This window comes from Eurosta solidaginis, chromosome X (assembly GCF_040869045.1).
Source record: "Eurosta solidaginis isolate ZX-2024a chromosome X, ASM4086904v1, whole genome shotgun sequence".
NCBI classification, from domain to species: Eukaryota; Metazoa; Arthropoda; class Insecta; order Diptera; family Tephritidae; genus Eurosta; species Eurosta solidaginis.
Window position 1 is genome coordinate 142,624,916 of NC_090324.1, and position 26,746 is coordinate 142,651,661.

At 38.9% G+C, this 26,746-nt stretch overlaps 1 protein-coding gene across 13 annotated transcripts in view; it reads right to left on the reverse strand.

Moving 5' to 3' along the window:
* PIP4K (phosphatidylinositol 5-phosphate 4-kinase) overlaps positions 1-26,746 on the reverse strand; it is a 1,849,876-nt gene that overhangs the window by 1,196,064 nt on the left and 627,066 nt on the right. The gene's annotated exons all lie outside the window — the stretch shown is intronic.

The following is a 26,746-nucleotide window of genomic DNA, read 5'->3' on the forward strand; positions in this document are numbered from 1 at the left end:
TCCATCTAATTCCATTGCCTTTCGTAATCGTGCCTGAAGTTCGAGTTTATTACCGATTGTATTCAATCTACGGCTCTCCAACTCCTTCTTTAGTTGCTGGATCTTCAATTCACTCCACTTTGCCATGTCCAAGTTGTATTAGAAGTCTTCGGAATTTATTCAACAATTCCTCTTCTGACACCAATTGTAACAAATTTAGTGCAAATTCCTCTTATTTGCAACCTTCTGCTAACGTTGGAATCACTAAGCTGTTGAGTAAATTACTCCCCCACTCAATAATGCAAAATGGCGTTTATTAAAGTACTTCACAATAACACTTCTATTGCTCGCCAGATAGCGTCTTAAATCAAACTGATTGTCATGCCTCTACTGTTGCTGCCTTTTATACTGTCTGGCTTCCTCGTTGCACATTTCTAGGCTTTTGTATTCTAGAATTTACTAGTTAGGTATTACCTATGAAATTACCAGCTATAACTACGTTTATAGCTTCTCATATGCGCGTGTATATGTGAGTCATACTTGCACAAATTATTGCCTTCTTTTGTGAGCATCTGAGATAAGATATATGCATGTGTTTGTGCGTCTCTTCTCCGCTGCTCAAAAATTTGCTTCGTAAATGTGTTTCAAATGAATTATTTCGCATTCTAAGCTTTGAGAAATGTCCGACTTCTATTTTTGACAAATTTTCCTGCGCTCGTCCGAACCATAGTTTCATCCATGTCTTCAAATTGCCACAAAAAGGAAAACGTCTCTTTCAAGTTTCTCATAGCCGCAAATCTTTCAATAATGCCAGTGATTACCAATTTAACGATCACCAGGAATGTATTGTTTTTAAAATCAGACTCTGAGTCATCCGTAATCATCTCATTTAAATTATCTTCAGAACGTCTTTTGGGTTTTCTCTTTCGAATATCCGTAAACTTTGGCGAGATGTTCAATTGAATAACTATTTTGCATTTGTTTAAAATTGTTTCCCATTGGTTCCTGATCAACTTCAAATCAGCTAATAAGGCATCTAGATGTCGAACCTTAACATCAACAGTATTTTGAACCAAATTGAGGACAGCAAGATACATTCGAACTTGTTGATGTACTTGAGACTGCTGGTAACATCGCCATATGCTTGCGCAGTCAAATTTGGCTTTTGGCTGAAAGACTATGGAGAGAGCTCGGTACATTTTTTTTTTTTTTTTTTTTTGAGGATGACCCATCGTTGTGGAGTGCTGCTGAAAATAGTAAAACATTTTTGTACAACACCGAAGAAAGTAATTGCAGCCGTACAACATTCTGCAGCATCAACACCACATAAATTGAGACTGTGGGTTGCACAAGGCGAGAAATCAGCATTCGAGTTTTTGTCGAAAATGTGACGTAGTGCTCCGTTGTAAGCTCCTTTCATATTGGCGCCGCTATCGTAGCCTTGTGCACGACAATCTTCAATCAAGTATGGCAAATTAGATCAGCGATTTTCTGACCAGTTTTTTTGTTACAGTTCACGAAAGCCAAAACCCGTTCTTGAATTGTAAAATTTGTTGCTTTCGAATTAAAATGGAGTTAGCGTAAAATGAACGTAGTCAACGTGACTAGCATCAGGCATAGGATCAACGATAATAGCAAAATACTTGGCTTTCTTGCCTTGGTCTAATATAGTTTCCCTCACGTGCTTTGCACAAATTTCTATAAACTCTTCCTGAATGCAACTCCTCGCACCTTATTAGATTCTGCACACGATTCAAACGAATGTCTGTGCAAAACCGGACACAATTTGTAAAACAAGCTAAGCTGTGTACAAACTGCCTTAGCAGCACTCATATCATCAATGAGTGCACGAGCAAGTGGTCATGTTGGACATGTCATCAACGGCATCACACGCTGGTGCATGCGAGCCCACAAGCTCCGCGTTCCACCCCGCGAACGAATGCACCAAACGTGCAGCACACAACTGCTGAGTCGACATCTCCCGTTTAACAAACGCAGAATAGAGCTACCGTGTTGTTCAAAACACGCACAGGTTCAATCATTGCATGCAGCCAATGATAGCCAAATTCTCCTTCCTACTGCTATGGTCGCAGTCGAACACGAAGGCGAATTATTTCAACCGAGGGCCTTTATCGATCAGGGCTCGGAAAGAACTTTCATTTCCTCGAAAGTTCAAAAACGGTTGAAACTTCCATTCTAACATTCAAATTTCGAAATCTCTGGCATGGGTGAACAAGTCGTACAAAAGTCCTCCAAGCTTTGTCTTTTGACACTGGCTGCATCCAAGGCCATGAAAAGGATAAAGGCTCATGCTATTGTGTTGCCGCAACTGACAAAGAATCTGCCAACATCCACCATTAGTCGCAAAATCTGGCAGCAGTTCGAACTCTTTGAGCTCGCTGATCCCAGTTGCCACATACCAGGTCAGATTGACATGGTCATTGGCAGCGACATACTTCCACAAATTCTGCTGGAAGGTATAAAAAAGGTGTGCGGTAGCATACTTGCGCAACAAACCAGTTTTGGTTGGATTCTCAGTGGTCCAATAACTCAAAATGTTGTGTCATTCTCGACACAAGTCCAAGCGTCAAACGAGACACTCAGTTCTCAACTGAGAAAATTTTGCGACGACGAGGAAATTCCACACACTCCACAGATATCCCCCGAGGATCAAGCGTGCGAGCAGATATATGCAACAACCACGACACGTGCATCAAACGGTCGATACATTGTGCGACTTCCATTCAAGGAAGAGTTTCCTGAAAAACTTTCTCTCGGCAAATCCCACCCGGCTGCTCTGCAGCAGTTTTTCAGCATGGAGCGATCGCTTCAGAAAAAGGGGGAGCTAGGTACAATGTACAACACTGTGTTGCAAGAATATCTCCACCTAGATCACATGGAATCTACCGACCCATGCGAAATAACTTCGAATGGCAAGGTCTTCTCATTTTACTTGCCACACCATGCGGTAGTCAAACCAGATAAGTTCACCACCAAAGTTCGTGTGGTGTTCAACGCCTCTAAAAAATCTGGGTCAGGAAAATCCCTGAATGACGTGCTATACACTGGTCCAACTCTCCAACCAGATCTGATGCTACTAATTCTACACTGGCGCATGCATAAGTATGTGTTCAATGGAGACATTGAAAAAATGTACCGTCAGATCCTCATACACGAGGACGATAAAGATTTTCAGCGAATCCTATTTCGCAAATCGGCCAACTCCATTGTTAGCGATTTCAATCTAAAAACGGTTACATTCGGCGTCAATTGTGCACCATATCCCGCTATTCGTACGTTGCATCAACTAGCCGATGACACGAAAGCGACATTCCCCTTGGCTGCAACAATTCTCTAGACGCAAACGTATGTCGACGACATGCTATCAGGAAGTCATACCATCGATAACGCCACTGAATCACTCGTACAAGTGATAAAAGCTCAAAAATCAGCTGGTTCCATACTAAAGAAATTAACGGCTAATCCCCCCGCCATATTAGAACAGTTTCCGAAGGAGGATCTTCTAGACTCCAACTTCTTGAAATTTTAGAGCACGGATAAATTTTCATACACTGTTCTGCCGTAACCCGCCGAAAATGCGGTCACAAAGCAACAAATTTTATCTTCTGTTGCAAAACTTTTTGACCTTTTTGACTTTTTGGCAGGATGGCTGTCGCCAGTAATGATCCAGGCCAAGATGCTTCTCCAAGAAATCTGGCTGGATGGCATTGATTGGGATGAAAGCGCCAAGCCCGTAACATTATCAAAATGGCAACATTTCGCTGAAAATCAGCCAGTCATTTGCCACATCGAAATCCCTCGATGGGTTAATGTCGTTCCAGGGCAAGACACCCAAACCTACGGGTTCTGTGATACCTTGGAAAAAGCATATTGCGCAGCGATTTACATTCGCACACATGTAGCCAACCAAATAAAATCTTCTCTTTTGGTTGCGAAAGGCAAAGTTGCCCCCATAAAAACTGTAAGCTTACCTCGCTTAGAGCTATGTGGTGCAGTCTTACTCGCAAAACTGTCTTCCTGTTCGAAAACAGGTCGAGTTACAAGCATGCAACATATTCTTATGGTCAGATTCTGAGATTGTACTAGCCTGGCTAGAAAAATCTCCATCGACCTGGAAGACTTATGTTGCCAAACGTACCTCTCAAATTCGAAAATATCTTCCCAGCGGCACCTGGCGCCATGTATCCAGCCAAGACAATCCTGCTGATCTTGGTACCCGTGGTTACAAGCCGCATGATTTGATAGCCTCCTCCCTTTAGTGGCACGGACCACAATGGCTTTCTTGCCACATTTCGGCATGGCCAAAGCCGAAAGCAGTTAGCGCTTCTCCACCCGAGAAACGCAACGTCGAAGCCTATCACCCACTCGAGGAAGAGGACGATATTCTTCAAAGTTTCTCCTCATACTCTCGAGCTCTCCGTGTGATTGCATACGTGTTCCGCTTTGCGAACAATGCCTGCAACAAATCAAAATCGGTGGCAACAACACATAATCCCCATCTGACCTATAAAGAGTTGCAACATGCAAAAACGCGGCTTGTGGCAATGGCATAATCTCGCCATTTTGGGGCGGAAAAGAGCGCCCTACAAAGCAAAATGCCAATAAGCAAAAAGAGTTGCCTTCAGGCTCTTAACCCATTTCTTGATGGATACGGACTCCTACGTATCGGTGGAAGATTGAAACATTCTACAATGCAATACAACGAGAAGCATCCAGTAATCCTTCCTCCGGATTCAAGGTTATACAAGTTGTATCTGGAGTTTTTACACCGCCTGCTTCTTCATACAGAAATACGGTTGATGCTCCAAATGGTGAGGCAAGAGTACTACGTACCAAAACTAAAGCCTCTTATTAAAAAATGCATTTTCCATTGCAAATCGTGCACGCTTTTCAAACAGAAAACGCGAACGCAAATAATGGCAGCGCTACCACCTGAGCGCTGCAATTTCTCACTCCCCTTTTCCACAACAGGAGTAGAATTTGCAGGTCCATTCCAAATAAAAGCATCGGCTTTGAGGTCGACCACTATCATAAAAGCGTACGTGGCTGTATTCGTCTGTTTTTCCACAAAGGCAGTACACCTCGAACTATGCTCGGACCTTACCACCGAAGCCTTTCGAGCAGCATTCGCCCGATTCGTTGGCAGACGAGGTTATCCCTCAAAAATGATGAGCGACAATGGTAGAATGTTCATTGACGCCCAACGCGCACTCGAACGCGACTTCGTTAAATTTCTTAACGAATGCTCCGCGGACATTGTGCAGAAATATGGCCGCCAGGGAATAAACTGGCAGTATATTCCATCGAGTGCCCCTCATATGGGCGGCTTGTGGGAATACGCAATAAAAAGTTTTAAAACCCACTTCAAAAAAACGCTGTATCCCACAAGTTTACATTCCAAGAATTCACGACGATGTTGGTGCGTATTGAAGCAGTTCTCAATTCGGGGCCTCTAACCTCACTATTCCAGGACCCAGCTGACTTCACAGCGCTCACTCCGGGTCACTTCCTTCGAGGTGCACCGCTATTAGCCATTCCTGAGCCAAACGCGGAAGAACTCCTGGATAAATCGATGGGAAAAACTCAAATCGCTTCATCACCAATTCAGTCGACGCTGGAAAGAGGATTATCTGAAGGACCTGCAGAAGCGCTATAAATGGCAAACGCCACAGCGAAATCCTCAACCAGGCGACCTCGTCGTAATTAAAGAAGATTCGCTCCCACCTACCGAGTGGCGTCTGGGACGAATCGAGAACGTTCGCCTCGGCCCTGACAACGATGTTCGGGTTGTAGAGGTTCGCATCCAAAATGGTCTTGTCATGCGCCACTTAGTGAAACTGTGCTTTCTCCCAACGGAGCACTCTCCACGCACAGCGATATAACTTATATACGTTTCCCTCGTATAACTTACTTACTTACTTAATTGGCGCTTAACCGTCTAAACGGTTATGGCCGTCCAACAAGGCGCGCCAGTCGCTCCTTCGCTCCGCCAACCGGCGCCAATTGGTCACACCAAGGGAGTTTAAATCGTTTTCCACCTGGTCCTTCCAACGGAGTGGGGGCCGCCCTCTACCTCTGCTTCCATAGGCGGGTTCCGATAGAAACAGTTTCTTGGCCGGAGCATCATCTTTCATTCACATAACACGGCCTAGCCAGCACAGCCGCTGCGTTTTAATTCGCTGGACTATGTTGATGTCTGCGTATAGCTCGTGCAGCTCATCATTAAATCTTCTTCGGTACTCGCCGTCGCCAACGCGTAGAGGTCCATAAATCTTTCGAAGAACTTTTCTCTCGAACACTCCCAAAGCCGCTTCATCTGCTGTTGTCATGGTCCATGCTTCTGCCCCATATAGCAGGACGGGTACGATAAGTGACTTGTAGAGTATGATTTTCGTTCGCCGAGAGAGGACTTTACTTTTCAATAGCCTACCTAGTCCAAAGTAGCATTTATTGGCAAGATTGATTCTTCGCTGGATTTCAGTGCTGATGTTGTTGCTAGTGTTGATGCTGGTTCCCAAATAAACGAAGTCTTTTACTATTTCGAAATTATAGCTGCCAACAGTAGCGTGATTGCCAAGGCACATATGCGCTGACTCCTTGCTCGATGACAGCAGGTACTTCGTTTTGTCCTTATTCACCATCAAACCAATCTTTACCGCTTCTTTTTCCAGTTTGGAGTAAGCAGAACTAACAGCGCGGGTGTTTAGGCCGATGATATCAATGTCATCAGCATATGCCAGTAATTGCACGCTTTTATAGTATATTGTTCCAGTGCGGATAAGTTCTGCAGCCTCGTGTAACTCACTTTCCGTATTAACTTTCCGTTTATCATCCGCTGTATCCAACTACTTCTCGTTTCTCTGTCTGCTCTTGTACTTTCAGGACGACACCATCATGGCATCTCGACCAGCATGCCCACTGGCTCCCACGGCAGAGACCGATAACTGCCTCCAGTGTCGGCTCTGTCATCGCTACCACGCGCTGCGGACCTGCCCGACCTTTAAGGCCATGCGGCCACCGCAGCGTGCTACAGTGGCCAGGGTACAGGGCTACTGCTTCAATTGTTTGCACTCACGCACACCACGGGGGAATTCGACTTCCGAGGGTCGTGCAAAATTTGCGGCGTGCACATCACACCCTCCTGCACGAAGGGCCGAAAGGTCGACGTGGGCAGCGCAAAACCCCTCCACGGAAAACCCCCCAAGCATCCCACAAGCCGAAACCCAAGCCGAAGAAGGAAAAAGAGAGGACACCGACCTTCGCATGCAGGGCCCAAAAGGCGCATCCTGCAAATAAGACAGCGACAACCCCCAAATTTGCGAAGACGGCCAAGCGCACGATCTCGCGCACCACTCAAGGCTTGCAAACGGCGCAATGGCAACGGCGCAATACGAGTCGCGCCTTAGATACGACCATCCGCGCCCTGCAGGAACTGCCCTGTAGGGCGGGCAGGATGCTTAAGCCGCCTACATTACAAAATTAAACAGGGGCACGCGCCACCCTCACGCGCAGCCGTACGCCTCGAACTGGAAGGCGCCAACACCGACGAGGGGCCATCACCATCACACAATGTGCGAATCGGCAGTCAAGTACTAACAATCGGCAATCGCGGACGCGCTCCTATAATTTTATTTTAAATACCTGTGCATACATTCATTTTGCATAATTTGAATTTTTTAAAGTTGATTTCATTTATTAGTACGGTGAATTGTATATAATCATTAAGAACCAAAGAAATAATTAAAAACTGCAAATTTTATTACGTTTTAAGAAAGACCTAAACTCTTTATTTAGTGAGCTTTAAGTGTAGCGAAGAAAGGCCAAAGTTTGTTCAAGTATGTATTGAAGAGTCAATTCATCTCAAGGCATACCAAAACGAGTCAAGAAATATGTTTGTACAAATGAATGAATGAATGAGTGACTAAGTGAATGGATGAATGCTACACCATCGGCCCCTGAAAGAGTAGTCATATATAATATGTGCACGAATTATTTATGGCTACTTAGGTGATACTATTAATTTTTGAATCCGTATGTGCTCACTTTGTTCGATGTTTTTTTTGTTTTTTTTTTTTTTTTTTGATGTGTGCGAGTATTTTATGACATAATTTTAACTTGATTTCAAAGAATACTTTATATTGGTTTTTTTCTTTTGTTCTTTTGTGATTTCTTTTACATTTGCTGTTTTTTTTTTGTTTTTTGTACATATTTGTGAGTTGTGTATTTTATGACATAATTTTAACTTGATTTCAAAGAATAGTTTACATTGGCTTTTCTCTTTTGTTTTTTGTGATTTCTTTTACATTAGCTTTTTTTTTTTTGTACATATTTGTGAGTACTTAATGGAGATTATGAGTAAAGTGGAATGCTTTTATTTATTTAAGAGCGTGCTATTGTAATTAGTTTTCAAATTATTTTACTATTTAAATTTATAGCAGTTTAAGCCTATTGTTATGAATTCTTATTTATATTTTCTGCATTATAAGGAATCAAAGTGTAATTATTTTTACTATCTATATTTTCTATTCTATAGGGCATTAAAGTGTAGTTAAATTAAAATTACGTTTCCTATTAATATGTTTTCTAGTTTAAAGGGAATTAATGTAAGATTATTTTTAGTATCAAAGTAAAAGTATTTTTCCTATTGATATTTTCTACTCCACATATATAGGGTCCATATCTACTATGTAGCTTAAACATAGGATATTTAGATTTCCTCACTTTCTACTCCACAGGACCCTATATATATGCTATCTAACGTATGACCGACTAAATGTAGGAGATTTCGATTTCCTTACCTTGACTATTTCTATCAAACAAATCTTCTGCATTGTTATTAAAAAGGAATAAGATGATGGTTACAGTCATCATAGGCTGAAAATTTACATTATTCTAAAAAGCGGGATTTCTGAGCGTATTATATACAGAAGATTGGGTAGATTCAGTTGCTGCTAGAGCAAGAAGTAGTTGTATGGTGATAAGTAGTTAAACCAATGGGTACAGTGGATGCAAAAAAAAATTTCATATCTTTTCTTATACCATTTTTCATATTTTCCAGCAATATTTTTATTAGATCTTATGTGTCATGCGATTTCTGCGGCGGCAACCAAGACAGAGTAGTCATGATATTTATGAAGAATTTCTTTCTTTTTTTCGGGATTTGTCACATTTATAACCTCTAGGATTATTATTATTATCTGATTTTTGAGAACTTTGGTACCTTTTTATGTTATTTAAATTTGCTTTCTCGAGTATTCATTATTATGGACCAATTTGTCTCCTAAGAGACAACTGTCTTTTTCTCTTACAAGTCCTAGATCGCCGGCATTGGTACAGCACGTGTTCCCCCAGGTTCACATCGTCCTAAGTCAATCTCGTCCTAAACAATCACGTTGCTTTTATTTATTATGCTACAAACTTTCTATCCTTTTGGATGAAAACGAGCGCGACATGTCTAATTGCAAATTTATGTATTTATTAGGCGCTTTATCTATAATAAAGTTCTCTTTGTGACTCTTTATTTTCTCCATTCTTGTTAGTAATATTGTTATTGGTTGGTTAATGTATGCTTCCACTTTCTTTTCCTTCTATGTACTTTTGAAGTATTAATAGTGACATTACAATCGAATTGTATCTGCTCCTGTACTTATCAAGAGAGAAATATTTTGTACATATGTAGCGATTTAGCTGGAGATAGAGTATATGAACTTTTCGTTTCTTTCAAATGGCTAAAATTATTGGTTTGCCATTGAACTTAGACAGTGCTGGTGAAGCTGTCTGTGTTGTTGATTGAGGCATGTTGAAGGTTACTGTTTGGAAAGGGATTTTAAATAATAAGGTATTAAAGTTGATATTTACATTTTATTCAAATGCAGTTGGAGTTTTGGTTGAAACGAGGTTTTATATACGATCTTGAATTCTTTTCAGTTGTCTAAATTTAATTTTGATATAGGTTTTGAGCATCATAGCTATGATCAATAGTATGAATACGCCACATAAAACAAATAGCCAAATTTCTGGAATATTTTGAATGTTTTTGGTTTCTTCTTCAACTGGTTGTTCGTGCTTAATTATTCGGTTCTCCGATACCTTGTTTCCCGAATTTCCTGAGTTTTTTTCCCTATTTCATAACCAGCTATGGCTATCATAATGCCATTTGCTAGCTTTCTCCACCAAGATATATTGAAAAAATAAAAATTTGATTTAATAACTTTCTTGTTTTGAGAAAGAGACCAATTTAAGCTTTAATAAATCTATTGATTTTATTCTTTATTCTAGGCATTGTAACTTGCTTAAAATTTTGTTTTACAACTTTCTTGTTTGTAAAAATTTTTCTTTTATTAAACATTTTTTTTTTCAAAATATCATAATTTATTTTTTCTTACTTAACAAACTTTACTAAAATTTTGGAAATTAATTTCTATTTTTTTCTAAGCTATTTTGGGTTTAAACCTCTTTTTTCATTTTTATATAATCCGCCTAAGCATATTAGTTCTTTCATTGGTTCTATCATCGTAGTTAGTTACAATTAATTATTTATTTTAATTTTTTCTTTATTTAAAAAACATTTTATCAAATGTTTTTTTTTCTTGAAATTATTCTTACTTTATTCTAAGAATTTATTTTGTTCTAGCTAATCAAAATGATTTCAAAAACAAAATTTCCTAAGCAGAAATTATTTTCTTAAAAAAAAAGACAGCAGAAATTAAAAAAAAAATGTTTTCCTAAGAAGAAATTAAAAATTTCTGCCACTGGTTGAGCAGCCGTGAGGCTACCAGAATTATTCTGGTTTCTATTTACTAATTCAATTATACTTTAAAGTGCTGCCAGTCCTGATGTATTCCTGTTGGTAGTCTGCCGGAGATGGTGTCCAAATTATATTCCACCCTTTTTTTATGCCTTGTGCCGCTAGTCGTTATCATTTATTACGATGAGTCCCAGTTCCTTGTAATTTCCTTGCGTATCCTCTTTGAAATTGTTGCCGGTTTATACTCCACTTCCTTATGCTCGCCGGTATTCCCCGCAATTGCGACATTTGTTCATTCGAGCACCCGTTAATAACTCCTTCGTTTTGGCCATCACACTTTTTGCCTTTGAAGGTGGTTTTTTTTTCATCAGTATATTTTCGGAAACGGGTTTTCCTCCAAGCACATTTCTTGATATTGTGGAAATACGTTTAGCAAATATTGCGTAAATTTTCCAATTCGTTGAGATTGCTGCCTCTTCTTAGGTTTGTCTTGTGTGAGGCCGGATCCTTGCGAATAATTAAGACGTTCTGCTAAGGATATTAAGTATGTCTGGCAGGATCCTTTCAAGAGTTTATTAGCATGCTTTAGAACAGCAGTCTGCCGATAATACTTGAATTGGCAGGATCGCCATATAATGCGTATTCTGCTTGGTATATAATAATGACGGCTAAACTAGTCCTGCTTGTTTAGCTGACTGCTATTTAGACAGCAGTCTGCTTATTATTAAGCAGGTATTCCAGGATCGCCATGTAATGAATAAAATCAGAAGATGAATAAAATTAGAAAAAAGACTTTGTTGTGTTTTGGTGTCAAACCAATCATTGTTTTTATTGGCGAAGTTGCCTTAGTATTTACACAAAATTATTCTAATTAATTCTTATGAGCTACCTACATTACATATTTACATTAATACATACTTACATACTAAGTGTACAAAATACGAACTGCATAGATACATATATTCAGCTCGGTGGGAAACGCAAGCTCAGCGCAAATAACATTAGTTGTGGGAAATGCTTAGTAAGCAAAAACATAATAGAATAAGTTAAGTGTCAACGCGTCATGGGAATAAATTGTGTGCAGGCAAAGGTTGATGGTGGGCAATTCGTCAGCCTTAAATTGAAACAGATTACGCCTCAAGTTGCGAGACAGTAGATTGTCGTAGTGCGTGTCGGAATATATATATGTACAATTGAATGAATATGTATGTAAGAGTCAATGCATCTCAAGACATACCAAAACGAGTCAAAATATATGTTTGTATAAATGAATGAATGAATGAGTGACTGCGTGAATGAATGAATACTACACTTTGCGAACGTTCCCTGAGCGCACAAATAATTTATTCGGTTTTTTTTGGTGAAAACCAAAAAGTTTGCGTAAAATGCCTCTCAGTCAAACGCTCTCCCGTGTTCAGAAATTGTACCATCTCCGGTAAAAGACGCAAGGCAAAGCCATCCTCAAGCAATATCTGTTGAGCGATGATAACTTTTACCTTGCCTGGGAAGCTTTACGGTCACGATACGAAAACAAACGTATCCTGGTTAACAACCAGATCAAATCCTTACTGATCCTTGCCACTATTCAATCCGAAAACAGTGAGCAATTTCAGAAATTGCTAAATACAATCAACAACTGCCTATCAGCCCTTCACTCACAAGGAGTTACGAAATAAAGTTGGGATCCGATTCTGGTGTACATTTGTTCATCAAAACTCCCTGACACAACCCTGTCACTTTGGGAACAATCTATCTCTTCGCGAATAGATTTACCCTCATGGTCACAAATGAACGACTTTCTCACCTCGAGGTATGAAGTCGTTGAAAGGGTTAATAGGCTCCAACCAAGCCAAATCAAACAAAAACCAGTCGCTCATCAGAATTCTGCGCAAAACAGGTCCTTCAACAGGGCGCAAACTCTTGTGGCAGAATATAAAAAGGAAACTTGCCAATGTTGCCGTTCCCCGCACCTTATTACATTCTGTCCACAATTTAAACGAATGTCTGTGCAAAACTGGACACAATTCGTAAAACAAGCTAAGCTGTGTACAAACTGTCTTAGAAGCACTCATATCATCAATGAGTGCACGAGTAAGTGGTCATGTTTGACATGTTATCAACGGCATCACACGCTGTTGCATGCGAATCCAAAAGCTCCACGTTCCACCCCACGAACGACGGCATGAAACGTGCAGCACACAACTGCTGAGCCAACATCTCCCGTTCGACAAACGCAGATTAGCTCCGATTCTAATGAGCTCCGTGTTTTTTAAAACACGCATCGTTTCAATCATTGTATGCAGCCAATGATAACCAAATTCTCCTTCCTACCGCTATGCTCGCAGTCGAACACGAAGGGGAATTTTTTCAACTGAGGGCCCTTGTCGATCACGGCTCGGAAAGAACTTTCATTTCCTCGAAAGTTCAACAATGGTTGAAACTTCCATTCGAACATTCAAAGTTCGAAATCTCTGGCATGGGTGGACAAGTCGTACAAAAGTTCTCCAATCTTTGTCCTTTGACACTGTGTTACGTGGTTGACTGTTTGGGTGGTGAGGAGCGGCGGCAAGCAGGTATGCTTGCGGGCCCAGGCTAGCTCGTCGTCTTGGGCGGGGTATTGCACCACCGACCTCACCCGCAGCCACATGAACAAGAAGGGTTCATACCTGCATGTGTTGTAAAAGAAGAGAAAGCTGAAAAATATGGAAACATATGTGAGGGGCAAAGTTGGAAGGGGAAAGCATAATGGGAAGAAAAAGATGAAGGTCTGTTTTGTCAGGTGGAGTCTACGCTCCCTCTGCAGTGCAACTTGCACCGCACCGTGGGCACTGTGCTGACTCCTATTTACCTTACAGTGCCCTCAATCCTGACACTGGTCGGTCCTCTGTCACTCGGCCATTTTCCCTAACCACTCACCTAACTAACCTTTCCGCGCACAAGCGCAGCACCAACACCAATCTTAAAACTTTAGCTCTGCATTATGAAAAGATCTAAAATTTTCATCCAAACCTAATTCTTATGATTTATTTACAAAGTTTTTGGTTTACAAATTATCAAATAACTCAGCTCAGCAATTCCAAAAAAAACTTGAAACTCCGAGTTTAATACAAAATACTTTGACAAGGATTTCAAAAATTTACTCAAAGTAACAATAAAAAAATTGCTCAAACTTAATGCTAAATTTTAATACTAATGAACATTAAAGATTCATGAGAGTGCAAGAAGAAGTAGATACATTTCAAACTCAATTCAATACAAAATACCTACGACTAATAGAAAAAGTGTCTGAACTCAAATAAAAAATTAAAATTTGTGAGGCCGCCTTAATGTAATATTATTAATAGGAGCTAATTCTAAATCCTAAAGATACAAATTCAAACAAAATAAAATAAGGGGGCGAACAAAAAAAATCAAGAACCCTAATCCCTGACCTACCGCAGCCGCTCAAGTTACTCTTCTTATCCAACGGCGCCGCTGCAGTTGAGTAGCTGAAACAAAAAAAACTCAAACATACATATGTACCTATGACCACACTCAAAATAGCCACCCTCAAACACTCAGCCAAGATCACTCGCTGGTGATCTTTGATAATGAGTGCTTTGGTAGTATGAAAGCTGCCCGCGTGATGGTGAAACGCAAAAATTAATAATAAAAATTAAAAATGTGTAATCAAAAAAAAAAATTCTTTGGTGCTGAGGGCACGCTATTGTGTATAATCTCGGGGTGGCAAAGAAAACGTATGTTGGAATTGGTTTTCCCAATAATCCTTAAAGAAAACAGATAAAAAAGCGAAAATTCAAAAATTCAGAAAAAATTTTTTTCTTTTGTTGGTGCAGTGCTACCATAGGTAGCAGAAAACATGTGTGAATAAAGAAATGTGTATATGGTAGAAGATAAATACACCAAAAGATAAAAAAAAGAACAGTCAAACCGAGAAAAAAATGACACAAAAAGATAATGTAGAACAAAAAGAAAAGGGATGGAGGCAGGAGTGCCACCATTAATTCCTGAAATATGGAGTTAAACTATAAAAAAAACTATATATCTCCTAACAACAAAATGCTTTGCCCCGGTAACGAAATTACCCTTTTGCCCCTTCCTTGCGAAGATTATGCCCTCTATGATAGTATTTAAATAAAAATAAAAAAATATTATAATATATAAATATATACAAAAATAATAATATGACCAAATGTGATTCCAGAACAACTCCTCCCTCCGCCGGTATTTGCTGTTGTTTAGGTTACCAGCACTACATGCGCCGTCCAAAAATTGTACAAAACGTGTTGTGGTTGTTGCTGGTGCCTTTCTTTAGTGTCGTTTTGCCAAAAATTGTCTAGTACCCTTTTTTTTTGTCGTATGCGTTGACGTGGCTGTTGTTGTGTTGCGTCTCAATGCCGCCGGTGAAAAGTGCTATCGATGTTGCCAATTTTATTTTGTTTTTGCAGGTGTTGTTGCGGTGTGCGCATGCAACGAATTAAATATAATGTAGTGTGTGTGGGTGTGTGTGGTACTTGTTGTTGGGCGGTATACGCCAATAAAAAATAGGCGACGGCTGTGGTTGTTGTTGTTGTAGCACGACACCGCCGGTGCGAAATTTTATGTTTTAAGTTACCAAGTTATTGTATATGATTCAGTTGTTGTTCTTGTTGTGGTTTGTGCCGTCAGTTATTGTAGACCAACGTCGCCGGTGGAACAATGTTGTGTGGGATGTTACCAAGATGATGTAGTTGGTGCCGCGCGGGATGTCGCCAATATAAAAATGTATACAGGTGGTGGTTGGATTTAAATGAATAAAAATAAAAAAATATATGTGGTTGTTGTGTGGTGTTTCGCGCCGTCTAAGTGAGTAAATGGGTGGTGTTGTTGTAGGCGTGCTGTGCCGTCGGTTTAAAAGGTGATGTAGTTGTGGTTGTTGCGGCCGTAGGTTGCCAATATAAAAATGCTATAGTGGTTGTTGTTGTGGAGTGCGCTACCAAATTAAAATTTTAGTGTAGTGCGTGGCAGTTGTTGTTGGGCGGTATGTCGCCGAAACCAGCGCTCAGTGGGTCTTTTCCAACGGAGATTAAATTGTGCGCCCTGTAGTGAGATGTCAATGAAATTTATTATCGGAATCCTAAGAAAAAAGTTTATCTATGCGCCCGTACATATACATAATTGCCTATGGATTTCTTGTCTGCATAGTCATATATTCGTCTGCATACATATATTTGAATACAGGGATATATATGTCGATGCAAGTTTTCTTTCGGCTTGCTTGGGAGATAGGCCGGTTGGAGACCCAGCTCCCGTCAAGCATGCATATACCAACAAAAAAAACCAAAGTGGACATGTCTTACCTTTCTCATCATATGCTTGCTGGAAACTGCTATCCCTTTTTACGTATCGCGGAAACTTTCGACGCGCACAAGTTTTTCAAAAATGCGATTAAATTCGCGCACTACAAACTTTGTGAACTTTTTTTTTCACTTTCGTTTAAAAGCGCGCACTTCACTTTTGACTATCACCACTAGACTTGCACTGGACACTGTTAAAACAAGACTTTGGCCCGTTGACTAATTTTTCCCCTTCTTATAGCCACCGCCGTGGTAGGGAACCAGAAACGGAAAATTTTTAACATCACATGCCAAATTTTCTTTTCGGCTTTCCCGTATTTTCCATCTATACAATCAGGCACTCATACATTCACACGCTTACCGCTCCACAAAACGAACACCTACACAGATACATTTTTTTGGTTCGTGCCTTGATCGCTCGCACTGATGCATTCACACGCTCATAGCCTTGCACACATACACATCTACATACATAATACAGAACAAAACAAACACATAGGTGCATGGCATTCATCAATGTTGCTAGGTTGTTAGTAACATAGTGACTGCTGCTAACAACCTGATGCCAACGCGCAACATCTTATTTCCGCTGCAACATTGTGTCCACTGTAGGTACAATGTTGAATATTGTCAATAGTTGATGCCATTAGATTAGTGGCAACATTGCGGCTAAGGCACGGAATTGGACACAAACCACATAACCACATAGACACATATACACGCTGCCACTCATTCAAACCAGTATGGAGACAGGCTGTCGTTACAGGCTCGCAATCGCCGATGGTGCCTGCACTATGGAGCGTGTGCGTAGAAAATTCAAACGCAGCCTGTTAAGTATTATTTTCCGCATCCAACGTGTGGCCTCGACCCACGACTCAATGCAGGGCCTATTTTTTTCACGCCTTTAAACTTTTGTTCTGTTTACTTACAAACTAAATCACTGGGCTAATGCTACTACTTAAACCTATATCACAGGTGCTACTCTACATATCTAATGGTAAATAAAATATTACAGATAAAAACTAAATTAAAAATATAAAATAAAATAAAATAAAATATCGCAGTGAGCCGAAAAATTATGAAAAAAAAATGTATGAAATAAAATATCACAGATGGCGGAAAAATTATAAAAAAAATTAAAAAAAATATCACAGATCGTGTAGTCAAGTAGGTAAAATAAATAGATAAATAAAATAAAAAAATAAATAAATGCTAAAATAATCAAATAAATAAAAAGGTCAAAAAAAAATAAATAAATGCGTCAATAAATAAATAAAATGCGTCGATAAATAAAAAAATAACATAGGACAAAAGTACTAGCACTACAAAAAACATTAAACTATTTTGCAAAAATGTCTTTAGCGTGGTATGCGCCGATCTTTTTCCCGCTACTATCGCCAAGTTGATAAATCGAATTCCCGATTACATTTAAAACTATACATTTGATTTGTTTCGGGGCTAACTTGGTGCTGTAATTGTCAACTTGGGAGCTTTGTTTGAAGTTTCGGCGGTATACCACTTGTCCAATCTGAAACTTTACATCCCTACTTCTAGTTTCATATATCTTTTTACTCCTGCCACGGGCCAACTTCATCTCTTTCATGATTTTGTCTCTGATGAGCTGCATTCTATCGCTGGATGCTTCTATTTCACAATCAACATCCTTAACCGCCGCCAGCTTTCGGTATAGCTCGTATGATGCAGAATGCTGTATCATAGGCATACCGAAAGTGGCAAAATAGGCCGACATGTTGATTGCGGAGTGTGTAACCCTGCGGAGCGCAAATGCAGCATCGCTGATGCATTTGTCCCAATTCTTTTGATTCTCCTTTATAAAGGATCTAATGATCTGCAGAACAGATCTATTCACTCTCTCCGCAGCGTTACCCTGTGGAAAATAAAATGCCGTTTTTATGTGTTTGGTGCCATACTTTTCCAGAAAGTGGTTGAAAACTTCTGACACAAACTGCTTCCCATTGTCTGAGTGGACATACTCAGGCACACCAAACACATGGAAGACATCCGTCTACAAGAACTTAACAACTTCCGCTGAAGTTGCCCTTATCATCGGTTTTAAAAACACAAACTTCGAGAAATGTTCTAAACACACAAAGACAAACACATTACCATCAATATAAAGTGGATAAGGACCCATAAAATCAATGAATAAGCATTGGAAAGGTCGCTCTGTGAGCTTTTGTTTACCCATCATCGGTTGTTCGAAAACGTTTTGTGTCTTTTTGATTTTGCAAGATTCGCAATATTTTATATGGGCGCATACATCTGTGACCATTCCTGGCCAGTAATATTTCTAACGTAGTCGGGATAGCGTTTTGTGTATACCGCCATGCCCAGCAGATGGTGAGCTGTGAGACGCCTCTACCAGCCCCGGTCGCAATTTCGACGGTACCCAGAGTTTCCAGGTCTGGCCCGCTAGAAGACCGTCCCCCTGTTGAATTGCGTCCGTTTGTAAACGTAACCGTCCGATATGCATAAGTCTGATAACTTGTCCTTGTTCTCGGTCACCGTCTTTTTCAGCTCCGTATACTCCTCCGACTCGAAGCACGGTGATTCGAGACACACACACTATCGTTCGTCAGGATTTCGTGCATTCGTGAGAGTGTGTCGGGAACCACGTTTTGTGCACCATTTCGATGTTGAATATCGAAGTCATAACCCTGGAGTTTTAAACTCCACCTTGCCAACCTCCCAGAAAGATCTGTCTGATTCATGAGCCATTTGAGGCTGGCATGATCAGTTATGATGGTGAACGGGATTTCCTCCACGTAAGGTAGGAATCTCTTGACACTCACGATGGCGGCGTAGCATTCAAGTTCCGTAATGCTGTAATTTTTCTGCGCCTTATTTAATTTTGCCGAAACGTAGGCAATAGGTCTTTCGTTCTGGTCATCGTCCAGCTGAAACAAAACCCCTCTCACTCCGTCAGTCGATGCATCACATTGAATATAAAATTTTTTGTTGAAGTCAGGATGTGTGATCGCCGGTGCAGAAATCAAACTCTGCTTTAAAATTTCAAATGACTTCATTGCTTCGTCCGTCATTGCAAATTTCTTTATTTTGTCCTTTTTGAGACAGTCGTGCAGCGGAGCTGCAATTGTCGCGTAGTCCTGTATGAAACGTCTGTACCAGCCCGACATACCCAGGAACCGTCGTAGTTGCTTCGGGGTTTTCGGAACTGGAAAGTCCCTCACAGCTACCACTTTATTGGCGTCTGTCTTAATACATCCATCCCCGACCACGTATCCTAAATAACGAACCCCTTTGAAGCAAAACTTGCTTTTTTCGACATTAATCGTTAATTTGGCCTCGCGAAGACACCGAGCAACCTTTTCCAACAAACAAATATGAGACTCGAAATCTACCGAACACACTAACAAATCGTCCAAATAAACAAAAATACATTCACGTAAAGCGGCCGGAATGACCCTGTCCATTAGACGACACATTCGTTGTGCTGCATTGCACAACCCAAAAGGCATGACAGTAAATTGGTATAGGGGTCGGCCAGGGACAGTGAAGGCAGTCTTTTCAAGTGATTTCCTCTCGAGGGGAATCTGCCAGAAAGCATCCTTCAAGTCGATTGCGGAAATATATCTCGTGTTTTGTACCCGGCTGAGGATTCCATCAATGTGGGGTAGAGGGTAGGCATCCTTTATCGTCCTTTCATTGACTTTGCGGTCGACGAGGCACAGACGGTTTTTGGGCCCTTTGATCACCAGTGCTCCGCATCCTGTCCAGCTCCTCATATATTAGTTTTTGGATAGCTGGTGAAATCGAGTAATGGCGCTGCTTTACTGGCAGATTCTCGTCAACTACCTCGCTGACGTGTTCCTCCTTATCTGTTTGGCCTAACCCTAATACCGCGAAGGACGGGAATTGGGCCTTCGCACGCTCCAGCATTGCATTTTGCTCCGGCGTCAAAACGTGCTGCCCAGCGTCGAAAGACAAGTCACCCTCGGCGGGCACGAGCTCCGCCACACTGGCCGCATTTGGACACACATTCCCATTCATACCTTTACTCACAACACTCATACCAAAGGCCTGCCAAAAATCTATCCCAAAATATACTTCCTGTTGCAGATCAGGAACTATCAGAAATTCCAATTCTCTGGTCGTATTATCCCACTCGACTGGTAACTTTATGACCACTACCACGGCGGTTTCCTCCCGTTCGCGGTTCGGATCTTTTGGCCCCTGGTTGGCACAATCAAGGCCTCTTTACCGCCTAGGAGTGCCGCTGAGCCTTTTCCTAAGCAGCTGGCACTCGCCCCTGACAAGAGAGCCAGGACCTCATGACCTCCTATAGTAGTTTTCGCAAAAAATCTATTATCACCTTTCACGGTGATGTAAAGATAAAATCGCCCAAATTAGCTTTTATTCTCTCATCTAGCAACATCGCATTAGTGTCGCTCACAATGACGTATTTTATTGTGAAAACAAAAAGAACAAAAGATTGTAATATATTCTCAGCCATTGAAATATAGCATGTAAGAGAGAATACGATATATGTGGGGTGAAACATGAAAATGACGAGTGCCAAGAGTGACATTGGCATTTTCATGTTTCACCGCCATGATTATAATTTTGACCAGCTCGAAGTGTGCACGCGAAAATATTGGAAGAATTAAAATAAAATAAATTGTATAATTTAGAAGCAAGAGTGCATTTATTTATTCAATATGTTGGAGAGTAAGACCCCCGAGGGCATGTTAAAACGCAGTGATGGCTACGGTATGGAGGCGGCGCCCTCCGAGATAGTCGGTGGCGTACCAGCAGTTTTTTCGGCGTCACAGCCGTGACGCAGGTAACCTAACTTTTAGGTTTTCACATGGCGACCGTGAGGCTGGAGCACGGTCTTTTTCTTTTCAATTTTGGCATCGTGGCGAACCGGATGTCTTCTTTGGCAGTAGTGGGTGAGTGGAAACTTGGTGTGCGAATTCAAGTGAGTGGTGTTTTATATAAAATTTAATAAAATCACAAAAGTTAATAAACCAAATTTTCTAATTCAAATACATTAAATCTACGATTCCTAAAACAAATTTAACAATTTTTTTAATTCAAATTCATTAGATCTACGATTCCTAAAACAAATTTAACAATTTTCTAATTCAAATTCATTAAATCTACAAGTCCTAAAACAAATTTAACAATTTTTAATTCAAATTCATTAATCTACGATCCCTAAAACAAATTTATTAATTTTCAAAATAAAATTCAATACATCTACAATTTTTAAATCAAATTTAATAAAAATTCAACTTCAAAATCTAATTTAACCAAAATAATAAAGCAAATTTAATAATTTTCTAATTCAAGAGCTACAATTCTAATAAAGCTACGATTTCTAAACCAAATTCAATATAACTACAATTTCTAAAGCAAACTTAAGAATCGTCTAAATCAAATTCATTAAAATTACAACTTCTAATAAAATTTATTAAAACTACAATTTCTAAACCAAAATTTACAAAACTACTAACTACTAAAACAATTTCATAAAACTACGATTTCTAAATCTAATCGACCAAATTCCAGTATTAACTTGGTAATACCAGCGGGCTTGTACCTAACGGCACTCACATCCCGCCACGCCACGCATAACGGTTCGCGGAAAACCACTCCACCAAATGCAACGTCATTTTGTCACCACCACCAGCAGCAGCAACAACACCAGCAGCGATTCAGGTCTGCCAGCGCAACAGCAGCAGTAACGGAAACTAGCAGCGACAATGTATGTATTTAACAATTTGCTTACGGTTTTTCTTTAAACATATATATGTACGTATATAAAAATTAATAGTCCCATTAAATGCAATGCGTTCGCTTTTCATATAATATATTTGTTTCAATAGCATTTCATATAAATTTTGGAATTTTAATATTACGGTGGTTTTCGAAAAAACCAACTAATCTTTTTTTATGCGGTGGTTCCGTTAAAAACCAAGTAATTTTTTTTTTGACAATATGCGGTGGTTCCGTTAAAAACCAATTAACTTTTTCTGATACATGCGGTGGTTCCGTTAAAAACCAATTAAGATTTTTTTATTACATGCGGTGGTTCCGTGAAAAACCAAATTGAGATTTTTTTGAATAAAGCGGTGCGTCCGTGATTATCACATTTTTGAGATTTTTTTAACAATTCATACCTATATACTTTTGTGACATTTTAAATTCAATTACTTTTTACAGATTTTTCATACAAATACTGCACTTTTAATTAATTCTTCCAATCAATAGTTAAATACTCCTTTAGTGACTATTCACCTGCAAATCCGTTCCCTTTTATAACATTTTTTTTTCTTCTATCTTTTTCTCAACAACTCAACTGCAAATATAAATTCAGACATTCAAATAAGCACTTCATTAATTTCATAGTTTGAACTGAATTATTTGTGCCATTCTGATAACTACATATGTACCTTAGAAGTGGTAAGCAAGTGCAAAAAAATTCAGACTCAGAATCCGATTCCGATAATTCAGCCTCAAGCTACGGAAGTTTAGCTTCATCCCCGACAGAAGAAGTGACAAACCAGGAAAATAGATTTTCTTTGTCAACAGATTTTCCAGGCTTCGAAAATTCTTCCATTAAAAATTCAACTTCTAATTAAGATTCAAATCTTAACGATTCAAATAGTACAAAACTAATTTCAACTTCTTTTACTTCAAAATCAGATCTTATCGATCCAAATAGTACAAACGTGGCCTCACCTTCTGCTAATTCACCTCCAGATCCTAACGATCAAATCATGGCAACACCAGAGGATAAGAGAATTTTTATTAACACATGTGCTAATTCTATTAGAGAAAACTACAGTGGTGATCCTCTAGCACTTGATTATTTTATAGACAAAATTGCATTACTTGAATAATTCGCTACTCCAGATTTAAATTATACTTTTATAGCGTTCTTAAAATCAAAACTAGAGGGTAAAGCCCATGAAGCAATACCAAGACAAGTAAATTCAGTTAATGAAATTAACGTAGTAGGATCAAACCGGACAACTCGAAAGTTGTAGCAGGGAAAATTGCAGCGTTGCACGTTAATAACAATAATTATACAGATTTTGCCAAAAAAGTTTAAGATTTAGCTGACTCACTTGAGCGGTCTCTTATTATTGAAGAGATCACTCAAGCGAAAGCTCATGAAATGGCAGTCGAACAAACTGTTAACGCGTGTCGATTAAATGCAAAATCCAATTTAGTAAAAACCATTTTAGCCTCAACGGCATTGACTGATCCGAAAGACGTAGTAGCAAAATTAATTGTAGAACAAAACAACGAAGTAACTGAGCGTCAGGTTTTAGCTTTCCGATCACGTGGTAACAACACATTCAGAAATTCACGTGGTAGTTATCGAGGCTTTTACCCAAACCGCGGCTATACTGGTTATAGAAACAATAATTCATTTGCATACAACAGCAACTATAACGGCAATAATAATCAAAGATATAGGAGTTATAATGGAAATAGATACCAGAATAACAACAATAATAATACGTGTCCAAATACAAATTCCAATTCAAATTCAAACAATGGTAACAATAGAGGTAACAATTCGAGATCAGCCAATAGTAGAGGTAGAAACGCAAACGTTCGCGTTTTAAACGCGAGTGCCCCTCAGGAGCGAACACTGAGGGAGGACGAACTAAGTCAGTAAGCGAACATCCCTCACCAATAGGCATCTATTGTTTAAATTTAAATTACTCAGATTTCATAGAATTACAACTTAACGAGTCACAAAAATTTTGTTCTTTCCTGGTAGACACTAAAGCAAACATTTCTTTAATAAAAATATCATGCCTAAACATTAATATTTCATTAAATACGAACGACATTATTAACATTACCGGTGTTACTTCAAATTCAGTTTCGACTTTAGGTAAAATTACCGTATATATAAATGTTTCAAACTTTTCTATTAAACATACTTTACATGTAGTAAATGAAGATTTTAATATCCCATCCGATGGTATATTAGGTAAAGATTTTCTGAAAATTAACAAATGCATTATTAATTATGAAAGAAACAGTATTTCCTTTTGGGTAGGTAATGAAAAAGTTGCGATTCCAATCCTACACGGAACAGAAAGCGACAGTTGTATCATTCCTCCAAGATGTGAAATATTCAGACTTCTTGATTTAGGAGATTCACCCGAGCCACTTTTCGTGGACTCGCAGGAAATTGAAAAAGGTGTTTTCACAGCTAGGTGCATTGTTAATTCCAGTAACCCAATAATCAAAGTCATAAATACCACGGATGATATAAAGTATGTCAAAAGAAAAAAATATTCGGACAGAAAAACTTTCAAATTATAATGTTTATACAATTAACAAGACAGAAACAGAAGACAAACGTACGGAAAAACTTATTTCAATTTTAAAAAATCAAATACCTCAACGTGCTCATAGTAAATTAATTGACCTTTCCATTGATTATGCCGACATTTTCGCTCTTGACACGGACAAAATGACTTTAAACAACTTCTACGAGCAAAAATTAAGATTAGCAGACAACGAGCCGGTATATGTTAAAAACTGTAGATTGCCATACTCTCAACGTGAAGAAATAAATCGCCAAGTAAATAAATTGTTAGACAACGATTTGATTGAACCCAGTTATTCAAATTACAATAGCCCTTTGATTGTAGTCCCAAAGAAAGATACTAATGGTCAAAAAGCTTATCGTATGTGCGTAGATTTTCGCGCAGTAAACAAAAAACTCATAGCTGATAAATTTCCACTAGCTAGAGTTTACGATAGACAATCTCGGTAGAGCAAAGTATTTTTCCACATTAGATCTTTTTTCAGGATTTCATCAAATCCCCTTGCATCCTGACTCACGTGACATTACGTCTTTTAGCACTGACCGTGGCGCATTTAGATGGAAAGTGCTTCCATTTGGTTTAAACATAGCACCAAATTCATTCTCACGAATGATGACAATAGCTTTTTCGGGTATACCACCCAACGTCGCATTTTTGTACGTCGACGATATTATCGTCATAGGTTGTAGTGAAGCACACCATATTAAAAACCTTTCAAAAGTTTTCGATACTTGTAGGTCCTTCAATCTCAAACTTAACCCAAATAAATGCAACTTTTTACGACCAGAAGTTACATTTTTAGGTCATAAATGTTCAGCCAAAGGTTTGTTGCCAGACGACTCTAAAATAAACGCAATTAAAAAGTATACAAAACCGACTGATAAAGACGCGGTACGACGATTCGTCGCGTTTGCAAATTATTACAGACGGTTTATACCTAATTTTGCGTCTCTGGTAGCGCCTCTGAATCGATTAAACAGAAAAGGAGTTGAATTTGTATGAGATGTTGAGTGCGAAAGAGCATTTTTATCTTTGAAAGCAGCGTTACTTTCACCAAAATGACTTCAATATCCAGATTTTACCAAACAATTCATTATTACTGTTGATGCTTCCACAACTGGATGTGGCGCTATTTTGAGTCAAGAACAACAAGGTAGTGATTTACCAATTTGTTTCGCTTCTAAAGAATTTAATAAAGCCGAACAGATAAAAACCCATTATAGAATTAGAGCTTTTAGCTATTTACTTTGCAATCAAGCAATTTCGACCATACGTTTATGGCACCGATTTCATTGTAAAATCAGACAATAGACCTTTATTATACTTATTCAATATGAAAGACCCATCTTCAAAACTTTCAAGAATAAGACTGGAACTATCTGAATATAACTTTACTATAGTTTACATAAACATATTATAACACGCATATTAAACATAAGAAACTCGAGTTACTTAGTTTTGAGCTTGTTAACGAAATAATGACTTTAGAGAAATTACTTTCGAGGCTTGAATAAGAAGCCGGCAAACGCAAAATTAAGCAGATTGAATGGCCTAAAAACGATATTATGTTCGAACATTGTACTATTACAAAATTCAAAAATATTGGAAATAAAATTTTAAAATCATTAGAAATTATATTAACAGGTCCAGTGGAGACAGTAACAGATGAAGATACAAAATTAAAACTAATGAAAATTTACCATAATGATCCCGTTTCTGGTGGACATTGCGGAATGAAAAGACTTTACGCAAAATTGCGAACAAAATTTTATTGGAAGAACATGACTCGTGATATATCGAAATATATCAAAAGTTGTAAAAATTGTCTCTTAAACAAGGTTAAACCTAAAACAAAAGAAAAACTTGTTTTAAAAACAACTCTTTGTAAACCATTCGATATACTAGTAATTGACACAATAGGACCCCTACCTGAGTCCAAATATGGTAACAAGTTCGCACTTACCATGATTTGCGACATGACTAAATACCTGGTAACAGTCGCTGTGCCAGACAAATCGGCAAAAACAATAGCTTCAGCAATTTTTGAAGGATTCATTTTAACTTACGGCACAATGAATGCCATAAAATCAGATTTAGTTACAGAATTTAAAAATGAGTTATTCGAAGAATTAACTAAACTTCTAAATATTGAACATAATTTATCAACTGCATACCATCACGAAACTGTTAGCGCGATTGAACGTAATCATAGAGTTTTTAATGAATACTTACGTGAATATTTAATACACTTTTTCTGATTGGGATGTTTATTTAAAATATTTTACTTTCCTACACAACACTACGAGTAGCACAATTTT